A 6,000-nucleotide genomic window follows, 5' to 3' on the forward strand; every position below is an offset into this window, starting at 1 on the left:
TGATGTCCTTAAAATTAGGAATTAAGTAACTCTAAAGTTTTAAAAACTACTGTTTTTAAACGAGCACTCGAACTGGGTTTAGTCCCGGTGTTTTTAAAACCTAGAAAATGTTTGTTGTCGCTAAAAAGAAAATTCTTGGTAGGTTTAAAATGAAAAGTAACATCAGATAGTGTGCCAGCCCTTTAAAGCCTTTTGGAACTAAGGAACAGATATTTATAAATAACTTCGTTCGAAAAATAAAGATTTAATTAAAAGAATGAAGAGTCGGAAACCTTTCTAATGTTTTAAAGAAAATTGTGTGAAAATTTTTAGGAAAAAACGTTTTAAAGGTAAATCTTGATAACAAACTTCGTATTCAGTAACATTTTATTTTGTTTTTATTAAATGATAGGCAGATTGTTTAAACAAAAAAATCAGAATGGAAGGATGTTATCTCGGTAAAATACGCAGCATAAATCTGTCCCTCACTGTAACGAGGCGCAAATGTAAACGAGTAAAATGATTCCTGCTTTCAGGAAATGTTAGTATACCTTGTGTACCTGCCCTATTATGTTACGCTCCACTGCATGAGCTAATGAATTATACCACAGTTTATTTTGATATGTATTAGCATATAGTCCGCTGCCATTACCATTCCCTGTGGTGTATGTACATTCGGAGAGTACCTCCGTTCCATAATTCAAAACAAAGCGTGTTTAATTATTATTAATGTAATTACCTACTTGTTTGTAATTCGATGTGAGCGTAATGTTTCATTCATAATGATTATTCCAAGCTAATGTCTGTTTTAAAATGCGTAATTAAATTGGTTTCGGATATGTTTTCAAATAAAACAGGAGCACCGCTGAAACTTCCCGTGTGATTTATCTATTTGCAACGAGTCCGTGTGCATTCGATCATGGCAATTTCCATTCCAAAGTTTTCCACTAGATAGAATGTTTGATAAAAGAAATAACCAAAATTGTAACCGCTGCAGGAACATTTTCCGATAGCAAGAATAACAATGTAGCTTTGTGCAATCTAGTAGTTGTTCACGTTGCCACTGATAGTTACATCGGAACTCGGAAAAGTTTTATTTCCATTCGCTTGTGTTTTATGTGTCATTATGTTAATTTATTTCTACATTAGAAGTAACTGGAATGTCACCGCGCCATCTCATCCTTTCCCAAAAACTTTTAATGTCCGTTATTAATTTAAATTATTCTGTAAAATGCCCAAATGTAAATCGTCGCCAGTCGACTTCGTTTTACGACGTCCATCCACATTTTTAATGACTTACTTTATGCTGGGCACACACTAGTCAAATGTAAAATAATATAATCCGTGAATACTTCATGGTATAAATACGTGAAAGGAATCACGTCAAGTTGCTAGTGAAATATAGCTTCTAATCCGTGATGTCATTTCTTTTCACGGTAATTTATAGAAAGAATTAAGATGTTTTGAAGACGGTTCACTAGATTCATGTACATGTGAGAATTTAGAAATGTAATTTGTTTAGGCTGTTGGTATTTTAATACGAATAAAGACGCCGCTCGAACCCAACAGGCGAACATTAACACCTGAAAAAAAGTCGAAAATTTATAAATGGAACACTGCTGTGCGCTTGGAGTGGAAACCTATCAAAGAAATGTGAATGTTAAAATCCGGAACGTTGTGTTGGGGTTTGAGGCGGTTTGCTTTAAAGTACGTGTTTTTTTAATTTACCGTTACGACGTTAAGTCCGTCGCAATATTTAAAAAATTAACAACTTTAAACATAATAAGTATAATCAGTTATGCACAGGTGGGTGTTCGATATACCGACTTGGGGCGTTTACATTAGAAAAATGCCGCTCAGTTTCAGGGCTCAGCTGAAACGTCACAGGAGCGGAGGTCTGGCACTTCTGACGTTTGTTAATTGAACATCTTTGTCATGTTGCTTTGCGTCTTGGGTTGCGTGATTATTTCAACGAAAATTATCGTGGCAGTGGATTTGCGGAAACAATGCCTCAAGTCTGCAATTAGTCATGCGTTTGTTTGCCGCGCTGTGGAATAGTGTATCGAAGAAAAGGTTTTTCGAAGATTGGAAAAAAATTAATTAACAAAAAACGCATTTTTTCGATATTACATTTTCATTACGAAATTGTCAGTGCTGGAAAATGATAATTTTGAATTTATACAGATAAACATAAAAATGAAAAAATATCTAGATACAGATTAAAGATGGTTATTTTAGTTTTGTATGAAGATAAGAGGTAAAAATGTCAAATATAAAAAAAAATAGTGGAATTTTATGTTTTCCATTTTCTACACGAAACAAATAAAGCAGTAGAATAACTGGAAAATTTACTGCAAAAATCGGCATGTGTGTACAAGTTTAGTGATTTTTGTCATTTCATCTTTTAACAGTAAAAACTTTTCAAAAGTTTCATTATCCAGATTAGTCCTTCGAGGTATGAGGATTTGCACTCTACTGCTAAACAATGTTTCCACGGGTGTGGATGAAGGAATTGTAGTATGTATTGTATTTGAGAAATATTTGCTTAACCATCGGATAATTATTACCATTAAAAAGAGAAAAATAAATCTTTTTTCTTATCATCAAGGAAGGGTAACACCTCATAGCTTGTTAAGCATACAGAAAAAATCATGGATTCGGTATGGCAAACGGAAAAGATTCTGAACAATTGTGCACCAACAAATCAAGTCATTCATTATCAATGTTAATTTCGTTTCAGATGACAGTGACAGTAAAGTTGATGACAGTACTGTTGGCGATTTAGAGTTGTGGTAAAAACTAATATCTAATTAAAGAGTTAAATTTATAATTATTCAATTAATTTTGAACTTCGGCCATGTTACCATAGCAAGTTGTCCGTAGCATAGAAGAAGACATATTTTTGGTGACTAAAAAAACGTCACAGTGTCTAAGTGTTTTGAACAAGGATATTTCCATGACTTCACTGCATTTGTGCTTCAACTTATAAAGATTCCAGAAAGTTTGAACCTTTATAAATTTAGTTCTATGAGTTTTTTTATATGCACCATAGAAAACACTGTATGGACTTTTTAATATCCACGGATCCTATGAGGTTTAAAGTATGAACACAGCAAGTTACATGTGCCGGCAAAGTAATTTCATCTTTTCTTCATGTTTTGTAGAGAAAATAGTTTCAACATCCACATTCTCAACATCTAGATTAACATCAATCTCTTGTGAATTTTCACACTCCCCTATTTCAAAAAGATCTATTTCTGTAAAAACTAAGGTGGTAATTTGTCATTTGGTGAATTTCCAACCGATAACAAACAAAAGCATTCCCAAAATCAGAGGCATTATCAGTGATTATTTGTGTAATTTTTGAAATGTCAATGTAGAAATCCGTATGAACAGCTTCAATACATTTCGCAATATTTTCGTAAGTATGTGTAAGCTGAATTTTTAGTGAAGGTCTTAAAGATGACAAAACCAATCACTTTTAATTATTAATTCCAACTTAAGACACATATCTCAGATTCCGAGATTGCATTTTGAGGGCAGAGTCAGAGACTGGACTCGGGTTGAGTGATAAGAGCAAAGCGTTGGGTCTTAAGGTGTTGATAAGAGAAGATGGCATGGTATGTACCTGGGCACTGAGGGTGTACTCAGGTACATGGTATGAGTACGCCCTCACAATACGCCATAGCAGGTTAGCGAAAGCCGTGAAAGGGGTGTCCTGGCTGTTGACCGACCGGTGGTGGTGGTGGTGGTGACAACTGAATGCAACAGAGAATACGTTTGCTGGTTTAGATTGGGAGATTAACCCGGTTTCTGGAGCAAACATAGTGGCGTATGGGTGTGGAGGTGTCCTCTCCACTTTGTCCGCGACAGTGCTTCTTCTGAGGGGGTTCCGGACGGGCAGTACATCCCAAACTGTACGGGTAGGGCGATTTCAGATAACACTATGCAACAAATTAAAAAAAAATAAAATTCACAGAATGCACAGTATGTAGTTAAAATGTCTTACTTCAAACTCAATTGAGGATTATACTTGAAAGAATCGTATCACATCAGGTTTCAAAATGAAAAGTGTTTATAGAATTTTTTGAAATCATACAAAATTAATAAAACAAAATTTCATTTTTCATTGAAAAAGGTCTTTTTTTTCAAACGATTGACATTCCTATTGTAACCAGATCTCGCAGTATCCCTCTGAAGACACCATCAGAAGTCTGCAAGCATGGGTGGATACATAAAAGCAATATTTTTACGATTAAATGCAATCAAGTGTCCCAAAAAGTAAGAAAAACAAAACACCCGTTATCTATGCTTTTTGATGTGATATGGGTATAAAACATTTTTTTCTTTAGTATATGGAGTATAGGTACCCAACCTATCACATCAGGTTTCAAAATGAAAAGTGTTTATTGAATTTTTTGAAATCATACAAAATTAATAAAACAATACTTTATTTTTCATTGAAAAAGGTTTTTTTTTTCGAACGATTGGCATTCCTATTGTAGCCAGATCTCGCAGTATCCCTCTGAAGACACCAACAGAAGTCTGCAAGCATGGGTGGATACATAAAAGCGATATTTTTACGATTAAATGCAATCAAGTGTCCCAAAAAGTACGAAAAACAAAACACCCGTTATCTATGTTTTGTGATGTGATATGAGGATAAAACATTTTTTTCTTTAGTATATGGAGTATAGGTACCCAACCTATCACATCAGGTTTCAAAATGAAAAGTGTGTATTGAATTTTTTGAAATCATACAAAATTAATAAAACAGTACTTCATTTTTCATTGAAAAAGGTCTTTTTTTTCGAACGATTGGCATTCCTATTGTAGCCAGATCTCGCAGTATCCCTCTAAAGACATCAATAGAAGTCTGCAAACATGGGTGGATACATAAAAGCGATATTTTTACGATTAAATGCAATCAAGTGTCCCATAAAGTAAGAAAAACAAAACACCCGTTATCTATGTTTTGTGATGTGATATGAGTGTAAAACATTTTTTTCTTTAGTATATGGAGTATACGCAACCTCAAACACTATCTGAACTTTCTGTGAATTTTTTAGTGTTGCATAGTGTAATTCGACAACGTCACCAGGAGATCGCGCGCCGAAGCCGACGCCGTGAGTTGGAACCACTGATCGACAAGGAGTCGGCTAGGGGATGGAGACCACCCGATGAGTGACCCCCATTCTTAATTATTAGCGACAGATAAGTCAGGTGTGTCTGTTTTCATATTCATGATTGGGCCGAATTGCCGCGGGATTGGACCTGAACTAGAGCGTCACATGTAGGGGTGAGTGAATCTGTAGTTTATAATTGGCTGTGGCTATTTGACCGTCATTGATAATGAATATTTGCTAATAATTTGCACTAAAGCCGGTATCTGGTCAGGAATAGTTTTACATATGACTCAATTTTACTCATTCACAAGCAACTACCAAAGACTACTTTTCAACAGTGTCTGCATCAATGTAGTGAATTATTTTGCCCAGCTAGTGTTTTTATTGGCATTCCAAATATATCTTAGGCAAATATTTGAAATTTGTTTGCAGGTGCGAGGCGAAAAAAGTTCAAGGCAAATAGCTGTATTTTATATGTATTTTTTTAATATGTGTATAACTCTATATAATGTCCACGTAATGTATCACAATTTATTCTTACATATGCAATTTAGAAACTAAATTTTCAAATGCTTTTATATACCTACTGCCATTTATACAGGATTTCTAGATTTCTAGAAATGATTAGGGTCGAAGTAGATCATGAAAACGTGCCGCCTTTCAGTTTTCGAGTTTACAATGCCCAAAGACGCACGACAAATAGCACACGCTTCCGTATAACTGGTTGCCTAAACGCTTCATATCGTATTAAAAAACCCTATATTAATTTTTTTTGTAAAAAGGGGTATTTAATCTTTAGTCAAAGCGTGTTTTGCACAGGAGTGTCCAATTGAAAAAGTCATCAAGTTGACTTTGTTTTTTTTTTGTTAGAAGAAACATGCTGAAAAACGCATGC

This window comes from Zophobas morio, unplaced genomic scaffold (genome assembly GCF_036711695.1).
Source record: "Zophobas morio isolate AGI-343-1 ecotype UQ-CSIRO unplaced genomic scaffold, CSIRO_AGI_Zmor_V1 ptg000014l, whole genome shotgun sequence".
In the NCBI taxonomy this organism is placed as follows: Eukaryota; Metazoa; Arthropoda; class Insecta; order Coleoptera; family Tenebrionidae; genus Zophobas; species Zophobas morio.